The sequence below is a fragment of the Cuculus canorus genome, chromosome 5, assembly GCF_017976375.1.
Source record: "Cuculus canorus isolate bCucCan1 chromosome 5, bCucCan1.pri, whole genome shotgun sequence".
Lineage (NCBI taxonomy): Eukaryota > Metazoa > Chordata > Aves > Cuculiformes > Cuculidae > Cuculus > Cuculus canorus.
This window is the reverse complement of record NC_071405.1, coordinates 8,714,245-8,737,801: the sequence shown is the minus strand read 5'-3', so window position 1 is coordinate 8,737,801 and position 23,557 is coordinate 8,714,245. Positions and strand designations below refer to the sequence as shown.

The following is a 23,557-nucleotide window of genomic DNA, read 5'->3' as shown; positions in this document are numbered from 1 at the left end:
GCTTAGCAAGCAAGGGGAGGTCCTGGGGATAGGAGCCCAGGTTCCTGCCCCTTGCAGCAGCGAGCGGCCAGCCAGCCTGCCCGGGGCCTGGATGTTGAGGGAGATGCCTGGCTGTACCCCTAGAACCAGAGCACCCCTAAGGACTAAGCTCATGACGTGCTCCGTTAGCTTTCTGGAGAGGTGCCTGCACTGTGGGTCTGCTGGGGGGACCACCTCGACCCACCTGGCTGGAGCAGAAGGCAGTGGGATGCAAAGGTGGCTTCTCCTCCAAAGCTCTGCTCAGGAATGGAGATTGTGCCAAGAGAAAGCCGTCCTGGACTTTCATACTGAGCCCAAAGGCTGACCCATAGAAGTGTATAGATTTCTGTGGCACAGCCTCTGCAACCTGATAGCTTTAATGTTGTTATTCCTATGTGAGGTGGCCCTTTGTAATCTAAAACACAACAGTTACCCATCCTGTTGAAGAACAACCCCCCCCATTAGCTGCAGCAACAAGTTAAATTCCCACATATCACTCTTGCACAGCAGTTCCAGCTCTATCTTGAGACCTTTGGTTTCAATTTTCCTTCTATTTTTTTGAGTATTAGATTTTCCTAGGAAATTTCTAGTCCTGAGAACAGTTCTGAGAAACATGTTTTCCATGACTGGTTTCTTCAGAAATGTTATTACTGGCCTGGGATAATTCTTACACAATAAAATTAAGTTTCTCTTGCTGGAAAATTCAGACACTACAAAAGTTTAATATCAAAAAACAAACAAGTAATAACAAGTAATTTCCTAAGGACTTACACAGCCCAGCACTGGTAGTTTTTCATGGGAAAATGCTTCATTCCAATGTGCGCGTATCTATTTTTAAGGAAACTAATAGCAAATGGGGTGAAAGGAAAAACACAAAGAATAATTACAAACCCTCACTTATCAACCTGCTTCTAACCATTCTTTGGAGTGGCAGGTAAACATGCAAAACACTGAACCACTCTGTATTTTTCTGCTGCTTTGAAGTGTGAGTTCCAAAGAAATTCTAACTCGCATCACTTCAGCATTTCCATAACTGACTAGTACGGTGTCTTTGGATGGCAGCCACCATTTGGAGTTCCAGAAAGAAGTCCAAACCAGAAGACATAGTTGAGGATACAATGTCCCTAACCAAGAGAAGAGATGGGCAAAGGAGGGACCTGTCAAATTCTCGCTGGGCGACTCCCACTTCATTCCTTCTCACGTGCTATGGACTACCTCCAGTGTTCCAGAGTGGCATCTTTGAAGCACAAACATGTTCTGGGTTTGTAGAAGGGGAACCAAGGTCCTTGAAGTTATCAAGGTAACTTTTGCAGGATGCTTTAGTCAGGGTATGCTCCGTGCTTCAGCCAAGAATGTGCATTCCAAGCTCACCCCTTTCTTGTGGCTGTAGCAGATAATCTTGTATAAATCTCCAGAGGGGTACGGCAAGGAGAGGTGCTGGATGTCGACACTCAGGAGCCTCTGCCATCAGCAGATGCAGGTGTTGGCAAGAGCAGGCGGGCTTCTAAAAATATCCTGCGTGCTTTATTCTTGTTTCAAAGGCCATTAAGTATTTCTGTGAGAGTCTTTTTCATCTTCAGCATGGAGAACTGCCTAATACTCCCACGCATCCTTTATAATTCCTCGGATCTCGATTTCTTCCAAATGGGAATATCTGTGCTGTAAATCTGTGCAACAAAACCTTTAGTGTTGTGTGGCGGCACCAAGTATGCACAATGAACCTGATATTCTTATCATTTCAGCTACCCTTACATTTAGTAATTCTACTGAGTGCAGGCTCTATGGGTTTATATCCCAATATTTGTAAAGAGCACACTCAAATCCACTTAATTTTCACAGAAGCATAATGCACACGCACAACTTTTAAGCGCAGAATATTTAGGTCTGCTTCATAAATAGCACTAAAGTGTTGTGAGGAAGTATCGACTCACCCATAAACATCTCATCAAACCCAACTTACAACTGTGCAAAAGCAGGAGAGACCGAAGACCAGCCGTAAAACAAAAGCACGTTACTTTTCTCTTGCTCGGGATCTGCTGCTGGGTTTCCAGCATATGTGCTCTGTGATTCCTCGCAGTCCGAGTGTTTTAGTCATTGTAATGTGTTTGCTTAGGCACCGACATTAGTGTCAAAAGCACTTAATGCAAAGGAAACTTCCCAGGAGTGCACTGATCGCTGCCAGAGCAATCAGTCTTCTGCTGGGCGTGTATACACTGTGCGACATTTAATATTGCAGGCTGGATAATGAATTGCCCACAGATTCTGAGTATAACTCAGAGCTCAGTTTCCCACCAGGTCATCTATGAAAAGCTGGTGTGCCCCACATCGGATGCCCGTGGGTCCTCCCGCGTTCATGTCACCATCTGATGACAACAAATCCCAGACAAAGGTGGAAATATTTATTCTTGGCTGATGCTGCTATCGCATTTCAAGCCGATGATTCAAACTGAAGTTGTGACATGGTGACACTCCCCACCTTGGACTCTGTTCATGAAAAATCATGTTTCCCATCAGGCTAATTAGAGCTGGGTAATTGTGGGTGAGGTTCAGCCTGGAGAGGTGTCTGATCCCTTTCCCAGCTGCTGGCAAACGCTCTGCCCAGCTGCCTCTGGGGCTGGCCAGTGCTTCTCCCGTGCCCCCAGCTCTTTTTCAGTGCAAGAAGCTTGGTTTGGAAGCATGGCTTTAAACCAAGCTTGCCTGAACCCCTCTGTGGGTTTGGGGTGGAGGATTTAGCCAAGAGCCTTCCCTTGTGACCCCACTTTTTAGTAAGCAACTGTGAGGCTCTGTCTTTGGGCTCTCCTCAAGCAAAAGAGGAGAGACCTGTCTCCCTCTCTGCTTTAAGAAGCCCTTTCTTTGCTTCATGATTTGTTTGCTGCTTTGATTATTATTTTATTTCAAGTTTCTGTGCCTTTGATGTAAAGGAAACAGTTACAAGCAATTTGAGCTGCGCTGTGGAGGTAAAGTAATTGGAGATTAGATTTAAATCTCCTGCCAGAGATTTGAAGGCAGCTCTTAAAGTAATTTCTGCTTTCTAGTCTCTTCTTCCCCCTTTGTTGCAGAAAATGAGATTTCTGGGGATTCCTGACCATCACATCTTGCCAGAGATGGGTGAGTCCTCTCCGTGTCCATCTTCTCCCAAATGGGAGGTGCTGCTCTGCTGCAGATTGGCTCTGCCCCTGGCACCCGCAGCCTTCCCACTGCGCGTGCTTCCTTCCCTGGGGACAAATACTCATCAGCTGTAAAAAAGAAAACACAATAATAATAATTTTTAAAAATCTATTACTGTAGCTCAAGTGTTTCTTTCTACGCATTCCAGTGCCAAACCTTTACGCCTGGAAATATGCAGAGCCAATGCATCTGTAGAGATACCAGAGTCACCTTAATAGCAGCTGAAACAAAAATATGCTTCCCTACCCCTGCTTCGTACCTCTACGTGGTGCTTATGGGCCCTTCAGAACCTGGCATGACTGGCTCCAACCCACAAGACACAGCCCCTGTTCCCTTGAAGAGGGAGGGTGAAGGATCCTGTGCCTGTGTGGCAGCTTTCCCAGAGCTTTCTGGAGGGAGTGGGGAAGCGGCGAGGCTGGTTTGCTCTTCCCACATGCCAATTTACTGTAACGCAAGGCAAGTCATCTCATACGCTATCATCAAAGTGGTAGTGTTTATTCCAGGGGATTTTTGGGGTGTATTTGCCGAAGGCTGGTGCCTGAGCTGGAGAGGCCATTAATTAACACAAATAATAGTGACTTTCAGCCCCTTTTGAGAAACTGAGGAGCCTTTTTAAAGAGATAGATCCTCCAAAGAGCGTTGTGCTAATCTCCTCACCATGTCAGGAGGGTCCAAGCCAGCCTGGCTCATCCCATTCTGGGCTGCACCTCCTGCTCCAACAATTCTTCAATATCCCTGCTACAAATCCATGGTTTCAGGACTAGAGGAACTGATTTTCATTCCACATTTACATCTGAGAAGGAGGGAGATCATCAGAAACAATTACTTACAATGTGAATATTGCAAAGGCCATCTAAATCCCAAATCCTAGAATTCTTCATCCCGTGGAGAAGGGATGCAAGCTCCCACTTCCCCAACTGGCTGCCTGGGTTGAAACCAGCGGTTTTATGCAGTCAGGGAGCAGAATTTGGACTATTTGGGTGCAGAGAGAGTTTCTGCAGCGGCTGTTTCTCTGTCACCACATGCTTCGGCAGCTGAAAAGCAGAGCTCCTCAAACAGCATGCCATCAGCTTTCCCGGCATGGTGCAATTCCCTGGACCCTTGGCATTTTGCAGCCCTCAGAAAAGGTTTCTTGCTCAGGGCTTTGTAGGTGTTTGATGTTTTAAATACACTAAGCAGACACTACTCTCCTAATCCTGCCAGACTTGCAAGGAAGCAGATATGTAATCCTTCAAGGGAATTAAACTTAATAGCAATAAAGTATATTTAAGAATTACACTGTCAAATGCCTGCCTAAGCACAGGAAAATACTCTTAATTTAAACTTCTTCAGAAGTATTTTTCCAGTTGTTATTGCCTGTGAAAGCCTCTGCTGCATGTGTAGGAGTAAAGATGAGAAAAATCAGCAACAGGCGGTCCCAGATTGCTCTTTTCTGAACACTTGTGGGAGAAACACTTCCCTATAATAGATCACTGTATTCACATGTGTGCACATACTTTTGTACAACTCAGGAGGTGTCGTTGAATAAAGAATGGGAGGCAGGCCCATTCTCCTGAGGGGGAAGCAGCAAGGAAATGTCTCCAAGTTTCCAGTTTTGGATCTCCTTCTAGCTTAGGAGCTTCAGTTAGGATTTGCCTGGGGTTTGGCCCAGTCTTGGGGGCAAGCGCCTAGGTTCCCCAGATGAAAAGCAGGTTCCTCAGCTGAGTAAAAGGCTGAGTTAACTATCTAATTTCACAATAATTTTAGCAAGTGATTAACTCAGCCTCTACTATTGGCATGAAATGGATGAAAGGTCCTTTTCCAGCCTTCAGTTCCCCAACACTGTGGCCACGAGCCGAAGTGCAGGCAGCAGGGATGAGGCAGAGCTACTGCGGTGGTGGTACCCAAGGCACGGCTCACGGTAGGTAGGGGTCCTACAAAAACAGGCTTTTGTGAGACTTCAGATAGGAAAACCTCAGCTACGGTGGCTGTCAACGCAGCAGAATGTGGTGGACAAAACCCAGAATGTTTTTTTTAAGATGCTGAGCAGCTTTTCTCAGAGAAACAATTCCCATCCTCTTTCCACCAGCCACGGCACAAGACATCAACAGTCAGGAGTAGGGAAGCGTTTCAGAGGTGAGACCTGCTGAATTCCAGCTCATCTAGAGCCTGTCGCTTCCTGCCAGGACATCACACGGACAAATCCTATGTGGCACAACTGCCCCCTCTCCACCTCCACTCGCTTTGTAGTCAAGTGAACTCAAGATTTTGCTGTAGTTTACATGAAAACTTTTTCTGTCTGACAAAATGAACCCTGTGGTATCTCCCAGACCCATCTAGCAGTCAGCACAGGAACTGCCTGAGACCACAGACTAATTAAGGAGCCTTTAAATAGTTTCCGCCAGCGATATGATAAAGTGCTGACTCTTGAGATGAGGAAATGTGGAGAAAGGTGACAGGGTTTTCCCTGCTGCCATCCTCCCCTTTCCTCTCCTAGGATCAGCTATCAGTGGCTGCCTTCCCAGGAAAGCCACTTAATGCCGAGGCAGCGCTGGAAGATGTTCCTTCCATATCAAGCACACTCATCATCCCTGGAGCTTTGGATGCTGCAGAGGGGACCACTGGCAGCACAGAACTGACCCGTTTGGGGTTGGAGGCAGTTCAGCTGGGTTTGCTCAGCGCTGCATCTCAGCCCATTCATCTCAATGGGGTTTATTCGCATCCAACCTGTGCCTGGCCAGCATGGGCATCTCCAGGCTGCTCCGTTCCCTCCTGGCTCCCTCCTGCTGGTTCTCCACCAGCTGAGCCTGCTCAAATGCATTCCACATGGAGAGCCAGGGTGAGAGCTGGAGTTTGCAGATGTCTCCCCTTAAAACCCCCACCAAGAGTGTGGTAAATCCACCCCTCCCTGGCTGAAGGGGGGAGGGGGCAGACCCAGCACTGAAATAAGTGTCAGTTTGATCCTGATTTAAAGAGGGCAGGAGGAGCCCAAGCTAATATGCTCCCCACCCCCACCCTTGCCTCAGATGACCCCACGTAAAAATCCAAGTGCTAAAGCCCTGCTGGCCGCAGGACCAGCGGCTGCTGGCAACATGCCTCTGTACCAGCCAGCAAAAAACTCCTTCTGAAGGAGCCTGAGGTCCCAGCAAGGAGTTTTCACTCTCACGGATGGAGCACGGGATGTATAAGTCTTTTGCTGTAAAGCGAGACTTTACAGGGACAACTCTGTAGGATTTGCATGTCCCTCATCATCATTCAGGTTTGTGTCGGAATGCCATCACCTAGATAACAACGCTGGGTTCTTTTTAAAGCAACACAGGTATTGTAGTTTCTACATAAAGTACATACCTCTTGGAAAGCATTTCATAGAATCATAGGATCACCAGGTTGGAAAAGACCTCTGAGATCATCGAGTCCAACCATTCCTATCTACCACTAAACCACATCCTTAAGCACCTCGTCTACCTGTCCTTTAAATACCCCCAGGGATGGTGACTCCACCACCTCCCTGGGCAGGCTCTGCCAGTGCCTGATGAACCTTTTGGTGAAAATTTTTTTCCTAATGTCCAATCTGAATCTCCCCTGGAACAACTTGAGGCTATTTCCCCTTGTCCTATCACTTGTCACATGGGAGCAGTCTGTAAATTTTGACGTTAGCTAAAACCTGTGAGATGAACATCTTTCGGATGGAGAATTTGAGCCAAACTCCACCACAGAATGAGAAGATTGAAGTCCTGTAAACTTATTTTTTTACAGAGTTTGAAATGTGTGATAACAGGCACACGTTTCTGGGGCTGAGTCACCCCTTCAAACAGAGTTTCACATTCATATTTGCCTAGAAATACCTTCCCTCAGAGCAGCCAGCCTTGACCCTCTGAGACAGCATGAAAAAATATACATATGAATAATTTCAGTGTATTTTCATACCGTCTGACCAGCTGCCAGAAGCCACTTAGGAGCCATCTTCCTCTTGAGGCAAGAACACAAACAAGAATTTTAATTATGTCCTCGATTTTCTCTTAAAAGGTAAAATTGACCTTTTAACAAATTAGAGAGATTGGCTGATCTGGGACTATTCTGTGATGGATGCTGTGTACCTGCTGACTGATGAAGGCTGTAAATCTGCACTTCACCTGATGGAATGACACTAATTTACATGGGCTCAGGGCTTGGACCATCAGATTTATATTAGACAGTGTGACTTTTGACTCCTGGTTATGTCCTGGGGAGGGAGAGAGGGAAAACTCACCCGAGCAAAAGCAGCTGCTTGCCTCCACGTCTGTGGCAACACAATATTGGCCTCTTAATTTCCTACTGATTAAACTGTAGGGAAACAAAATCTGCTTTGCCTGGAGCAATTTGGCTTCTGCTCAAAAGCTTTCTAATCAAAATGAAATATCATTTGCTGTGAAACCATTAGCAGGAGGATAAATGTAGTTATAAAAGCAGCTATTTGTAAAACCCAAGCGAGGAGCTGCAAAATGCTATAATATAGGGGCAAATTTCCACAAGAGCTCTGGAGGGCAAAACTTTAAAAGCCCTCGTCTCATCGGGATTGTCTATTTACTGGATTGGTCAGCTGCCCATCACGCATACAGAGAAGCTTTTGCTTTGCTAACATCTCTCTCATCTTGTCTAAAGGATGAGCTGGTCAGCGTGGGGCTGGCAGGACCCTCCAGCCTGGTATTGTTGTCCCCAAAACTAGAGGTGCAGTTGGTGGCACCTTGTTGGGAAGCACAAGGCAAGAAATGGTGGTGTAGCCTCTTGAACATGCACGTACAGGGCACCAGGCTGGAAAACATAGTGCTAGTGAAAGAAGCAACCTATATAATCCCATATAATTCTGGGTAGATAACGGGTTTAGTCCTGGGAAGTAGCCACAAGAGGGAGATGTGATTGGATGTACCAAATCTATGTCTTTAATGGGCAGAAATATTGAGGAATTGAAGCTTTATTCAGAGATCACTAGAAGCCCAGAAGACATTTCACCACAGGAGCCTGCAGGTTGGGCGTGACCAAGTACCTACGCTGAATTTAGGAAGTATTTTTTCAACAGCAAAAATATTCATGATGATTTTGTTCCCCAAAATCTCCTTAGTCCTAATGAAAAATTGTGTTTTCTTGAGTATTGCCTGAAATATATTGTTAATTTTGAGTGAAAAGGGGGAAAATATCAACTTCCCCAAAACTCTAATAAAACAAGGAGTCAAATTTTTGTTTCAAGTTGATTTAAAATAAAATTTTGTTCAGCGAACCAAAAAAATCCCTCATTCAGACAGCACAGCTGTAATTTTCTCACCCTTAAGGGCAAACTGACCCAGTGAGATTGAAGCATTTTGGAGTGTGTTACAAAGATGGTTTGGATCTGCTTCCCCCTCAGTTTGTGGTTTAGGTTTAAACAAAATGTTTCCTGAAAGCTGCCAGTCTATCACATTTCCCCTGTCTGAGAATAACTTCTATTAAAATAAGCCTCCTTATTTCTCCTCTCTCTCTTTTTTTTCCTCTCCTACCCTCCAAGCCCAGACTCTCATATCAAGAGCTCTGTGTCCAGGGACTCGTCAGAATAGCCAGCGCTGTGGATGCTCCCTTTAAAATCATCTCTACGCCCTTTAAATCATCTGACTCCAGACTGTCATTGTAACAATGTGGAGAAAAAATGGCATTTTTTCCTCCTCTCCTGTTACGTAACTGCTGATACAGAATCTGGCTCATCCAGCCAGTCAGTCCTTGGGGCTTTTAGACCTATTTACACACAAACAGACTAACATCCATCTGAAAGTCATCTCGGGCACAGAGAAGTGATCCTTTTGCCTCCCTGAAATAACAACAGGTTTTTTTTTCAGGGCACTGAATAACTGTTTGGCAAAGCAAGTGCCAGGTTGGTGCTTAGATTAATCTGCTTAGGTCGACTAACACAGTTGTGCAAGAGTAGAAAATACCCAGTCAAGTGAATTACATCATCCAGGGAAAAGCTATTCTAAAGAAAGCACACCTTATAAGCTTCAGCAAAATCCAGCTCAGCTAAACATTTATGTATATTTACAAACAGGAGCAGTAACTCATTTCTTCCCTTGTGAAAAAAAGAAAATTTAAAAGAAGGATATGTGAATTTTTGGCTAATAGAAAATCTTCTGACTAAATTAAACACTGGCCAAAATCCACAATGAATTAAAAACCCATTATAATTTATGCACATTAGTAGTCCCAAGTATGTAAAGCCCATGGGCCAGAATAGAGGAGGTCAAAGTACTACATAGCATTGTGTATAAGAAATGGCAAGTCCCTGGCTAAAATTGGGGTTGTCTTTGAAATGTCGTAATTCCCTCTACTGTCAGACCACCTTCTAATAACTTCCATCACTTGATGCTCCATTAAAATGTATTATTCTCTCTGCAGCTTTAAAAATTAAAGGAAAAAAATGAACTTTGAGGGGATGAGGGAATTTAGAGGCTATAACCACAGGTGGATTTAAATGCTTGTCTCCTGCTGACTTGGTTTTTATTGTTCTGCTTAGAAATAGTGGAAGATCAGCTGTCAGTGGTGAGACTTTGAAATGACTGATAGTGAAGCACCTGCCTACAAGCAGTTTTTGGTCCTCTAAAAGCATTCAGATTTTAGCAAAATGAAGACGGGATCAAAATGTAAGGTTTTGTCTTGCAGCAGGGCCCGGTCTGTTGCTGACATCTCTTGCAGCACAACTCTCATTCACAGCATCCCACTCAGTTGTACTCTTGGGGACGATAAACCAGCAGGCAAGCACCACAATAGCCCCCAAAAAAGAGGAAAAACTGCCACCACGAATGTGTGGAAGGATAGCAGAGAGCACTGGAGACAGACCAGACCTTGGGTTCTCCTTATGTTCCCTGGACCAAAGCCCATTCCAACCAACTTACACCCCTTGCTGGCAAACCCCAGCGTAATAAGGCAGTGTGCTGGAACGAAGCAGTGGTTGAGCAAGAACAGTTAAACACAACACACAGACAGGTCCACGGAGGTTAAGCTCCATGCACAGATCCCTGAACCCAGCCTTGGAAGCAGCACCATGCCTCCGTTTTGGTTTTTACAGAAAGCACTGCGTCATACCAGGAGCTCTGTTTTGGCTTCCTAAGGTCTTCTTGAAAGCTCTCCTCTAGCAAAGCCGCTTGCCATGGTTTGAGCCAAAGATTATACTTTGGGCCCAAACATGCGAGTGTGTCACATGGGGAATTCCCACAGAATGGAACAGAAGTATATAATGTGGTTGGACTAAGATCATATTTAAATTTGGTGGCTTTTTTAAAGCAGGCTAAACTTCAGCTTGATAGAAAATTAGGCTTAGGTTCAAATTATTCTTTTTCTCTTCTTTCTCCCAAATTCATCTGAGCAAGCCCTCTTCAGTTTTAAGAACACCTAGATACTACATTTACCTTCATTCTATTTTGGAATAACTTGCTACCTTTCCCTTCCATCACTTTTTATCCTCTTTTTCCTGTGCCATTGATTCACTTTAGCTTGAACTGTCATGAATCAAGAACATCCACATTAGTAACAAAAAGAGGATAAAATGTCTGCAAGTGTGGTTGAGCCTTTTAGGGTTTTATCTGCCTGATCGTGTTACCAGACAGGCTATTAAGTTAAGGTGAATTTTAAAACAAGATACTGTATATTAAATATTGTCTTCTACAGAGTACACATGTGATCAGATGGGAGCTGGATGATGATTCATTAATATTGCTCAAGAGTCGAACGGGACAGCATCAATCAGGTTCTTTACACCGACTGCCCTGCCCTAGCCTGCTTCTCTCCAGCTCTCCTCTAGCTCCTCCTTCTTGCTTATTCACTGGTTTGATCTTCCAGGTACTCTCAGATTTAAGTTTATAGCATTGCTGCCGACAACCACACACGTGTCTTTGCAGGGTGATGGTCATAATATCATGTACATATTATTATGTGTATCACATGGAGTCCTTCTATTCATAAGAATGAGGAAAGTACTTAATGAGCATTATTACTATTATTGGTATTTAGTGACAGTCTTGTTACTGTTTTAAGTGTTCCTATGTAAGCGTATATTAAATGTGTATTTAAAATCCTGAGTCTATTTTTATTATGCTGCAAATGAGCTGATAAATGATTGCAGCCTGTTGGGATTGTAATATGAATTGACATTAAAAAAAAAAAGGTTCCATCTCCATCTGTTTGGGTTACATAACTTGTGATCTCAAGCAATCTCAGAGGCAGGAGGATTTTCTGCATAAATAGTACAATTTCCAGTAAGGAGATTAAGGCTTCTTTGCTGGAAAAGGAAGAAATTACCAGAAAAGCTGTCATTTCAATGAACACAAATAAATCATGTTCCAAAATACACGGAGAGACAAATGAATGCCATTGAGTCCCTCTGTCCCAGATGTTCCCTCCCTACCTGACAGCAGTACGTTGCCACAAAATACCATTCATCTTTTAAACAGCCATGAAATGTGGTCAGCTATATTTTCTATGCATGTTAACTGTTTTAAAAATCAGTGCTGCTATTAATATTGTACATTTTTCCAGTTTTAATCCCGGCACTTTTTTTTAATATCCGGTGGCTTTCCATAAGTGCCGGACTTCAGTAAATCTATGCATTGCGAAGCATAAAATTAATTTCATGAGTAGAAGCAGGGGCACGCAGAGCAGCTACTCCATGGCAGCGAGGCAGCAGATCCCACTGCGTGTGATGGAGAGAAAAGTTCTCCCTCAGCAGCTGCTGGCGCCGTGTTCATGCTTGAGAAAGCACGCCAGTTTTTAAGTTAAAAAAAAACATCTTTTTTTTTTTTTTTTTTGGTGTGAATCAGGAGAAAACTCCGTGTTTGGCCTATTTCTGCAGACAGACAGGCAAGTGTTTCTGCAGACAGGCTGTTCCCACACGTCACATCCTCCAGAGGCAAAAGATCCCATTAAAAGGCTGCTTGCAGAAAGTGTTTATTAAAGCACTTTGCACCATTGGCTTTTCTGATGGTAGTGCAGCTCCTGATCTAGCAGCGCACAACGAGTGGCTCCAGATACCTGCCCCAACACAAATTTTCTTTTCTAGAGAGGAAAAACAAGCAGAGCCTAAGCGGAACGCCCCATCCTATGCATCTTGGGGAGCTGATCCAGCAGTGTGGCACAAATCCCGAGCAGGCGGCTGCTCTTCCCTAGCTCTGCCAGGTTGCAGGCTTTTCACTCCAGCGCTGCCCATGTTTCTGCCTTTATTTATTTTTTTGTTGCCGGCTGCAGCTCTTGTGCTGGATTGTGATGGGAGTTTCTCGTCTTTTACATCTAGGGAAACACATTGGTACGGATCTCGCCGTGGCTCCTCAGCAGATCCCCCCTTCCTCTCTCCAATCTCTTCTTCTTGGAAAGCTGAGCAAGTCTGGTATGTGGTTAGCAGGAAATGTGCTGGTAGCTCCCATTTTATTGCTTGTGCGTTTACCATCCCTCTGCTGAAACCACTTAGTGCCTGAGTCATGTGTTTACCATCCCTCTGCTCTCCAGCCACCTCTATCCTTTTACCCACCCTCTGTGTTGGTTTAGAAGTTCAGCGACCTCCAAGGACAGCTCAGCAGGATGCCCTGGGAAAGCCTCTCTCTTCCCAGGCTCATCTCTTTGTTTTTTCACCAAAATGGTGAGTAAACAAGTGAGGAGGCCCACACTCTCCTCTCATACAAGTCTCCAGGACTTTAAAACAACTATCTTCTTGTTTCACCACAGGGGAAATGAACTTGGCCAGCTGATATCCAGAAGAAATGGAGCAGCAAAGGGGGAATGGCTTGGCCTGAGGCTCGTGTGCTCAGCACTGTTGGTGCACTGAGTCAAAGTCAACATGCTTTGGAGAAGCATCCTGTTTCCATACCTGGGGACCTGCTGTTTATGACCTGCCACAGCAAAATGTCAGAGAGATGACTCGGGAGAGCAGGGATTACTTGTGTAAGGAAGGGATTACAGAGTCAGTGCTTTCTCGCTGCCTATCCTACCCTCTTCCACATGCATGCCCTTGACTTGGCAGTGAGAGATTCCCTGCTCTGCTAGGGCTATCACACCTGGTGTTTCCCTTGTGAACCGCAGATGATAGTGTCCCATCAAACTTCCTGTGCCTTCACAAAAATCTCACTTCAAACTTCTGTGTGCTCAGAAAGGTAAATGGAGATACAGGTTTCCACGGCCGGTCCCTATATTCTTGGAGATAAGCTGAATATTGGAAAGGAAAGCCCTGGTTTTCCCTGCCTTGCCAGGCTCTGTGTGCAGAACATCAAGTACCTGCATGGGTGTGCTGCAGCAACAGGAGCTGCAATATGCAATGTATGATGCAAGTATGATGGACTATGAATGCTTCCCACCATCTGAACTCAGAAAGGACAACTTGTGACCCAGTCAAGTGAAGAAGCAAGTGTCTGCTGGGGCAGGAGCTGCCCACGAACAGGGAACAGGAACAGTCACCTGAACCTGGCCCCATTTAACACTGCACGCCTCGCAAAGGCTACAAAGGTCAAAATCATGTTATAACGGGACATGAACCCTGAGGTCATTTCTGGTCATGACTGATCGATATTCCTGGCATGGGAAAGCCGCCAGCAATGAGGCGGAGTCCCACTGTCACAGCCAGGCTTGGCAGCACCATGTGGCTTGCCAGCAAGTTTATAATACAGAGTTGTTAATCTATTTAGTCTTTAATTGCTATTTAGCAATGAGGTGCTTGGGAGGTGTCGCCCAAGCAGGAGAAATTAGAGAGGGCCAGCTGAAGAAGAAACACTAATCGATGAGACTGACTTTCTCTGGTCAGATGTATTAGCTAACTCCAGGAAATTGTATTTTCCTCATACCCCTCCTATGAGCCTGCAAGAGCGTGGTCTGATTTCACTGACACCCAGCACTTCAAAGCTGTCCACATCCAACCTCAAGAAGCACGACAGTGTCTGACACAGGCCATTGCCCTTGGACTAGCAGGTACCTCTGCTTAGCAGCATTTTTGGGGTGAACATACATATGCATCAATTAAGTATTTGCACTGAGATGTGCAGTTTTATAATTTATTTTAAAAAAGAAACTGGTTGTGCTGCCTCAGACGTGATAGATAGGACTTTGTTACTCTTTCCACAGGGATGCAGTAGTGATTTCTTTTCCATCATATGCAGCAGTGGCTTCAGGACGCTCACACATGTTACAGAAACTCTGAGGTCATGCGGAAAGTTTTCAAATTAATGAGGGCTCCTGGACATGAGATAACTATGTTTTGTAAAATAAACATTGCTCCTGGGTAGTTTTCATCTCATTTAAGCAATTTTCACAGCATTTTTTAAGACAAATTTGCTTTGCAGAGACGAATAATACGAGGTGCATGATGCAAAATGCTTGTCTTTTCTTGATGGGGTAAAACCACACGAGGGACTTCTTGCCTGTAAAAAATCTCTGCCAGGGAGATTAGTGGTTAACATGCAGGCCTGTGAATTTGGAAACTTGGGATGTATCCCTGAGAAGCTGTCGGGCTGCCTACGTGATCTTGAAGAAGTCAATGGACTGGCAAAAAGCTGACCTTTAGGTTGAGCCAGGCCTGTGTGTCTGTATTTTGGGGGAGAAGGGCTGTTTTCTCTTGTATTTTATTATTGTATGTTCCTATATTTCCAGTTTTCTACTGAGAAACCACAGGGGTGGAGCAGCCTGCCTGTTCCTGCCTTTCCCACAGCCTGGTGAGCTGGGGGCACCTCACATAGGCTCTCCTCTGCGCATACCTGCGGGGAAGCAAGATAATGCCAAGATGCAATGTAAGAGGCATTGCTCAGTGAGGTTGGCTACAGAGGAGCCTAAGATATCACTGAGGTGTTTCTTTCCCCCTAACTCTACTGCTTCCAGGCCTTTTTCTGTCTGTCTGAGGCTCAGAGGTGCTTGGCAGATGGGTGAGGGTATGGTGCTCCAGATGTGTCAGATGGTGTGTTCCTGCCCAATAAATCAGTTACAGTGATACATACGCCTCTAACAGCTACTGAGACTCTTTGGCGTGTGAATTCCTGGCCCAGTTCACCTTGATGAATCTTGGTATCTAATGGATGATTTCTGTTTGTCTGCTTTCAAGCTTAAATCAGTTTAAAACTTTGCAAATTGTCCCTGTTACACCAGAATGGATTCTTCTTTCTCCAGAAACCATGCTCTACTCTACAAACTAGATTTCTTTTGCTGGTGCTTCGGGAGAAGGTGGTTTAATGTTCAGCTGCTAGTCCTATCAATAATCCACGAACTGCTGTACTCAGGCCTACGCATGCTTTTACCTGGGGGAGAGTGCAGGCAATACTCTCTTCTCTCAGTTTTGCGTAGCAGTTCAAGTAATGTAACTGAGTAGTAGAGATGTTATTGCTATACTCTTCTTGACTTAGTTTTTTAATAAAGTCAGCAGCGATGAAATAGAGATGAATTTCAACTGGTTTCTGACCTTACTATCCAGTCTTTTTGTGAGATATTTTGTTCATGATGAACTGACAGCTTCTCAATTGTCTAGAAATGAAAATCAAATCCATGAACTAACTTTGTTTCTCCTTTCCAAGACTATAAGAAAAAAGGAAACTTGATTAGTTTGTGTGTATCTCTCTCGGTTGGGTGCATGAATACCTATATGTACTAAAGACTTGCACTGAGCAAAAGCTGGCAGCATAAACAAATTTTCATTTGGTTTTGAAAACGATGAGGTCTGTGGTCATTCTTATCTAGATCGTGTTCCTATGAGATCTTTGTTTCCCACGCTCATGACTTGTCTCTTATCGATAAAGTGTTTCATCACTTAACATGTGATCGCAGATAGCAAAGAGAGGTTTGATGCACCAGCATTGTCATTATGGTTCTCAATTTTGCTTACTCAGTTCCTTGGCAAAGTCCTTCCATCCTGTGTTGACATCTTTTGATACAGGAACCCAGGGTTTTCCTGGTCTCTGAAACGCACTGCAGATTAGCTCCTGCCACAACCTGCCACGATTGCTGAAATCTTCATTAACAATATAAGACTGCCCCTAGCCCGTTCTACGCCTCAACTATTTTTGTTTTAATTTTTCCACTTGCCAAAATGCCCTGACGACCCAGCAATTGTGGTCCTTGTTTCGCTGCCCAGCATTTCACCCTTCCTGCGTTCCACAGTATCTCCAGTTAAAGTCCTAGGGAATGATTAGTTTGAACAGCTGGAAAGTGATCAAAGTGGAGGTCTGTCTCTGTTACTGATGGCTGACGTGGGAAATGCTATGGAGAAGACACTTAGCAGAGTGCTCAGATGCTGCCTTGTGGTCAAACACCCTGGAGCTGCTCAGTTGCTGCCTTTCCTCAGCTCTTACTTGGCCTTTGTCTTCCACAGGAGAGGTGTTGCAGTTCTGCTGGAAAGTACCTATTACTCATTCTTAAGTGGAGAACTCAGTCTTTCAAAGGACCATATCCACAAACTATTTATGTATGTAAGTCCGACTGATTTTTATCTCAGTTGCCTGAATATCTTTGTATATCTGGACCTAAGTGTTTTGTCTGTGGTTATGAAGGAAATCTATGGTAAGCAGAGAAGTAAAAACACAACCCAAGCTAAAGCTGTAACTACTTATGTTGTTCTTCCCTTCAATGGGATTTTCTGGGGGCAGGTGAAGACCTCGATTTGCTATGAATAACAGCAGTATTTTGCCTCTGCATTTTGATATTTGGCTGTAAAATAAAAAAAGCATATCACTGCTGCCAATGATGCCTATTGATTAATCTCTCATAAACGGGAGAGCTCATTTCAGCTGGCATTGCCATGGCTGAAAGCCAATGCTGCAACTGGTCAGTTAATTAACTGGAAGAAAATTAAAGGAACTGTAATCTGTGTCTCAGCTCTGTTGTTACCAAACTGGCAAAGGGCTTATTTCTGCCTAGAGTAATGATGGCTTCCTTGACCCTGCAATTTAGAAACATCAGTTTAGGAATCCCCCCTTCACTTACCTACCTGGCTTACTGCAAGGCAGGAAGCAATGCGACCTGATCCTTCCTTCATCTGCTTGTAGATCTCAGACTCTAGGGTACGTAACACCTCTTGCAGCTGGCTGGATCAGCTAAGGTCACATCTTCTCACCACAGCTGTGGAGGCTGTGGCTCTAGCTTAATAGGTGGAAAAACTGAATCTGGAAGAGAAATGGATGTGTTACAAACGTCATTTGTTAGCGGCTGAAATGAGAACGTGGGAGCTCTTGAGTTTACTTGGATGCCAACATTTCCTTAAATGGATTGTGATACTTATTTTCATTTTGCTACTTCAAATAAAAAGAGAGAACAATGTGTTTGAGAGAAATACTGGTCCTGAAAACACAGTGATCTCTTAAAGCTTTGGCTCAAACAAGCAACTTGAACAATCTGTGAACACAGAGAGGAACAAAAAAAAAAGATGTTAGAAGCTATTGTTTTAATTATTGTGTTGCCATATCAAGAGAAGAAAGACAGCCGCTTCTAACTTGTCTTTGCATGCCTAAGTAATATATTAATTACCTCATTCCCCCATAAATGCCTACAGTCTTCCAAAAGGCATGTTAAAACACACATAGTCATTAAAGCTTGCACTGCATTTTCTAATGTGTTGTGGGAAAACAAACAAACAAACAAACAAAACCTCAAGCCCTTTGTGTTTTAGCAAGATCCAAGCTGGGGAAATGTTAAGTGGAATCATTTAAGAAATTGTATCGTTGGCAAGAAAGTGTGTTTCAGTACCAAAACTGGAATAAACCAGAATTTGAAACAGTTCTCAGTTTTGGAGCAGGTAAGATAGTTTGGTCCGCTTATGTCTTAAGGACAAGTGAAGCCCATTCAATTTCATCTTTCAATTTATTTCTGAGTCTTTCTTGCTCCGTGTGAGAAACTTCCAGTTCCAAACAGTAAAATAAAAAAGGGCTTGGTAGAAGGGACAAAAAGGATCAAAAAAAAGGAAAAAGAAACCTCTTTCAACAACAATTCTGTGGAACGTAACTAGCTGTAAGAGTCAGAAATCTGCATGAGATTGAAACCATGTCTCCTTCTGAGAAAAACATTTTCCTTCTGCTCTAGGGATAACTCATGCAAAGACTGTCGCGTAGATCATGCTGCATCTGCTGGCTGCTCATCTATTTTCCCTTACGTCTCCTCAAAGCATTTCACTTCTGTTTATAGTACATTCAAAAGGGAAGCTGGGCAAAGAAGAAAGTAAAACTAGCCTGGTAAGGTATGAGGTGTTATGGGCCGATTGGCATATTGGGAGTGTCTTGCTGGCTCCAGAGATGTAGGTTAAAACACTTTGTTGGTCACGAGCAAAACCAGCTGGTGACCTGCTTGCCGGTGTGACGACAGACTATCCTGGGCTGGTCACCACAGCCTCATGAGAAAGTTGTGCTTGGAGTGTGAGCAGAGGCAAGGCAGGGGAAGGAAGTGTTTGTGTCTCTATCTTATACAGTAAGACTGACAACCATGAAAACAGTGCTTGGTTTGCTCAAATGTACTCAGGACTGAGGTGAGGAGCAGCAAACCCACTCTTTAAGCACCTCTGCAATCTCCAAATGCCGACTGGGGCAAATTTGTGCGCGAGACTCTGCTTTGCCTGATTTGGAGCAAGGATTTGAAACCCAGATACCTCATGTCCCCGTGTGCCTCCCTGTAAACAGCAGTTCACGGGCTAAAGTGAAACAGCTCCCAAAGGAGAGAAGCAGTGAGGCGTCGCCCATGTGGGTACCACACTCCAGTCTGAGCTGCACAGGACAGAGGCTGAACAAGCATCTCTGACCTCCAAGACAGTTCTTTACCCCCTACACTTTGGCTCCTCTTCCCATGTCCCATAGCTGTACCAAGTTGTGGGGCAAAGTTCCCAGCTGAGGATCCTGAGCACAGAGTAATATCTTCAAGGCTGAAAATTGGACCTGGCCTTGGCAAGGTTATGGGTGTGAACAGCACTCCTTTTTTTTTCAGTGTCCTTGTTTTTGTTATCTCAATTGCTCCCTCCTCAGCTGGTTTCTGAGGCTCCTGCACAGGTCCCACATTTCCCAGCGCACAGCACGGGGAGCCGGACTCCACACCTGGCATGGAGTGCATTCCTCCTCTCAGCACTGTGGCAAAGGATTGCAGCACTGAAATCTGAAAGCCTTTCTCTAAGTGATTTATCCAGAATCCAATAGGAAGCCTGGAACAAAACTTCAGCTCCTTGAGCCTTCATTCAAGGCTTGTCCCACAAACCCATCTTTTCTGTAAGGACAATTTTTAAATTCCACCCTGCTTTTCATCCACGTCAGGAAAACCACCATGCTATTGGCAATACCTATTCAGGAGCAGCCTGGGGTCGGCAGGATTGCAGCCAACTGGTGAAATTGTACAGTGCAGCCTGCTGAGTGCCTGCTTGCCTTACGATTTCATTTGGAAAATTCCTTTCATGGGTAGAAAAATCCTTGCCCCCAATCTAATTACATTGAAGTGGACATAGGGTTTTTTTATTATGGTGCAGAATTTGTTACCCATGTTGGTGTACATCTCAGAAATCCCTGTCAAGACAGTATTTCCAAATGCTTAAACATGCACTGAGTCAGGCAGGCTTTAGGAGACGGTCATAGTTTAAAAAATGTGGATTGTGCAAATGCGAAAAAAGAAACAAATAATATCCTGGCACCAGAAAGAGAGGAGAAGTGCTGAGGTTAGAAAAGACCAGTGGAAATCATAGTTGCCAAAGAGAGATTGCATCTCCCATCGCATACTCTTGTTTCAGACAATACCTTGTATATCAGAAACAGCAGCATTAGGCTTTTGCTACAAATGGTTTGGTTTGAATTTGATTCAGATTTCAAACCACTTTTCTATTGTGGATTAAGTTGACCACCAGAGACATCAGCTTCTTGCACTGCTAAGCAAAGTCAGTGATCATCGGCAGCCTATGTAGCAAAGTCACAGGTCTTCACACTCTTAGAGACCTTGTGGCACTTGTCTTTCAAGTAAATGAACCCTACTCACTCTACTCAGTGCTTGTCAGGAGTACTGCACCCAGTTTTGGTCCCTGATACACAAAAAAAGATGCAGACAGGCTGGAGAGGGTCCGGAGAAGGGCCACAAAATGATCAGAGGACTGGGAAACCTTCCATATGAAGTAAGGCTGAAAAAATGAGGTTTGTTCAGCCTTGAGAAGAGAAGGCTTAGAGGAGACCTTATTACCACGTACCAGTATGGAAAGGGTGTCTGACAAGAGGATGGGGACTCCCCTTTTTAAGAGGAATCACACAGAAAAGACAAGAGGTAATGAGTATGTGTTGCTCCTAGGGAGATTCTGATTGAATTCCAAAAGAAAATTTTTCACCATGAGAACAGGTAAACATTGGAATAATATCCTCGGGGAAGAAGTGGATTCCTCTACACTGAACACTTTTAAGGTTCAGCTTGACAGGGTTCTGGGCCATCTCATTTAAACTGTATATCACCTAAAAGTTTTGACCAGATGATCTCTGAGATCCCTTCCAATCTGGCATTCTGTGATTCTATGATTCTACGATGCTTGCAAAGCGGCGCTGTGGGTAAAGGAGGTATTTTAGTCACAACGCCACACTATATGCCTATTTACTGAATCAAGGAATATTAATTCCCTAAATATGAAGGGCTGTACTACAGAGCGAAAGCCCAGGAAAGTGAGTCCTATGGGCAGGTTGTTACAGTGACATCCCATAAGATGTGAGTTGCCAATTTAAGTGGGATAAATGGAATTCTTACTTCTCTTTAACACCCTCCAGCTGTGAAGTCCATGTTCACAAATGCTAAGTGTTCTTCACAGGGAAGATGCCTGAGAAAAATAAGCCCCCAATCTTCTTCCCACTGAAGTCAGCAGAAGTTTTGCCCATCATTACTGATGGGGATGCAGTTGGGTCCGAAGAGTTAAGGCATACTGAGCCCATCGTGATGAGATTTGACCCACCAGCAGGTAAATCTGAAGCCACAGACAGGAGCATATCTCACCTCTTCACTTGATTTGTTCTGCTGCTGAATCCCTGCCACTGTCCTCACCAAGCTGCTCGCTGACTCATCAGCTTGTGCATTTGCCCTAATTAGTCATATGCAAATGCTATTTTATTCAGGAAGTTCTCTTAACGTAAGCTGGAGTATGAACTTAGCACAGCAATAAAGGTCAAGAAAAGTTACTAAGGAATTATTTACTGTAATAAATTTCTGTTATCATTCACTGGCAAAAGCGGGAAAGAAAAAGTATGTGCAGAATTTTAGTGGAGTGATGCAAAGTTTTAATAACAGGGGTGGAATGTGAGGCGAGAGCGCTTAACATCTCTCTCAAGCTGCTATGATTTGAAATGCTTAATTGTTGAACAAGTTTCCACTAACATGGTCCTGAAACACAGTTGGCTTTTAATGTAGTATTCTTTATTATGAGCTTGGGGTAAGCACGCTTGGCATGAAAGAAATGTGTCTAGTAAGGAGACCACAACACTTACTCACAGCTCATCAGCCAGTTCATGCTGGGAAGTCTGACATCTTTGAACAATCAGCTTGAGCAGTGTCGGTAAATTGTAGGCCGAGATTTTTCTGCAGTGTCTTTTATTCAGGGCTTGCTAACACATCTCTAGCCTAGAATAATTTAAAATTATCAGAACCTAGTGTGAGAATACTCAACGAGGAAGCCTTTCGACGTATCACACAGTATGTGAATTTGCGTAATTGCAGCAAAGGTACACATGGGGATACTAAGACATGCATGTTCATGGGCACCAAACTTGTCATTGAAAGGAGTGACAGCTGTAGGATTGAAAACAAGAGGGTACTGAGTAGGGTAAGCTGGGTTACAGCTAGGCAGTCCCTGGTCTGGACCACATCTCTGCTACTTGGTGTTTGAAAGGAGTGTGAGCACCGAGACTGCAGTCAAAGTGCAGAAAATACTCTCACTTCTGAGTGTGCCAGGCTCACCAGGAACCTCTTCATCCTCACACTTGGGTTACAAAAGCGGCAACAGCTGCTCTAAATTGTACCAGCCTCCTCTAACGCATGGGAAGTACCTCTGGTAGCACTGCTCCACCACTGAAACTGTTACAGTGACTCTATGACTGTACTAAAATAGTGCACGGCTGCTGCACACGAGTGAATTTCCTCCTATGTTTAAACTGCCTATACCCCATTTTGAAAGATGAAGTTGTCCCTGAACTCTTGTACAAGGCTTCATGATATTCCGGCAAGAGACCTGAGTTTGAGCCTTGCTTTGATTATTTCTCTTCTTGAGGCTCCAGTGAGCACAGAACAACAAAAATATCAGTAGTCCACAGTCACACTGCCATAGGCTATCGTGTTGTCACATCTCATAAGCTAAGTAAAGCTCAGCCCTGTCAGCACTTAGATGAGGAACCTTAAAGAAATAAAAGGAGTATATAGCACCTGTGCCTCTTCTGAACATCTGACTGCTGGGGGCAGAAGCAATTTATCTCATACAGAAACTTCTTGTGATTTCTATTAAATGTCACAGTCACTGCTTTTCTTCAGCAGAAATTAAAACAAAAAAACAAAAAAACAACCAACCCACCCCACAAAACACTCAGATTTGTATGCAGAAATGACTGTTCGTTACCTGGAAGTTCGGAACCCAGTGCAGAAGTGGGAGGATGGTGCAGCACTGAAACGGCATCACTCTGCCCTGCAGGTGTTTCTTGCAACACATGTGCACACAGCAGTGCAGGGATATTACTTATGCCTGTCAAAGCTGCTTTTTTTAAAGGTATCATTACCTCAGAGCTGCAAACCGACTAGTCTCGTAAGGTTCAGCTCCATATGATCACTTAAGTCCTTGCTGGAGGAAGCTTACAAGCTGTAGAGGAACCCCTGAGCTCCATGGAGTCCCTTCACTTGGAGGTTTACCCTTCCTGCCTTCCTACAGCTCAGGCGCATGGGACTAAGGATACAGAATCACAGAGTCATTTCAGTTGGAAAAGACCTTTAAGATCATTGAGTTAAACTGTAAACCTAGTGCGGCAAAGCCCACCACTAAACCATGTCCTTAAGTGACACATCTACATGTTTTTTTGAATGCCTCCAGGCATGGTGATGCCAGCACTTCTCTGGGCAGCCTGTTCCAGTGCTTGGCAACCCTTTCAGGGAAGAAATATTTCCTAATACCCAATCTAAACCTCCCTGGCTCAAGTTGAGGCAATTTCACAGACTCACGGAATCATGGAGTCATAGAATCACACAATCATAGAATTCTTTGGGTTGGAAGGGATCTTATGGATATAAACTGGAGAGGGGCACATTTAGACTAGACATAAGGAAGAATTTCTTCACCATGAGAGTAGTGAGACATTGGAACAGGTTGTCCCGGGAAGTTGTGGCTGCCCCATCCCCGGAGGTGTTCCAGGCCAGGTTGGATGGGGCCTTGGGCAGCCTGAGCCAGTGGGAGGTGTCCCTGCCCATGGCA

The 23,557-nt window shown here is 44.4% G+C and overlaps 1 long non-coding RNA gene across 1 annotated transcript; it reads right to left on the bottom strand.

Moving 5' to 3' along the window:
* Positions 1–895: 895 nt before the first annotated feature.
* On the bottom strand, positions 896–23,360 carry LOC128852244 (uncharacterized). Its single transcript, XR_008449967.1, has 3 exons — positions 22,715–23,360; positions 17,108–17,282; positions 896–3,254 (listed from the first exon to the last, which is right to left on the bottom strand). It is a non-coding gene; the product is annotated as an uncharacterized LOC128852244 (long non-coding RNA).
* Positions 23,361–23,557: the final 197 nt, after the last annotated feature.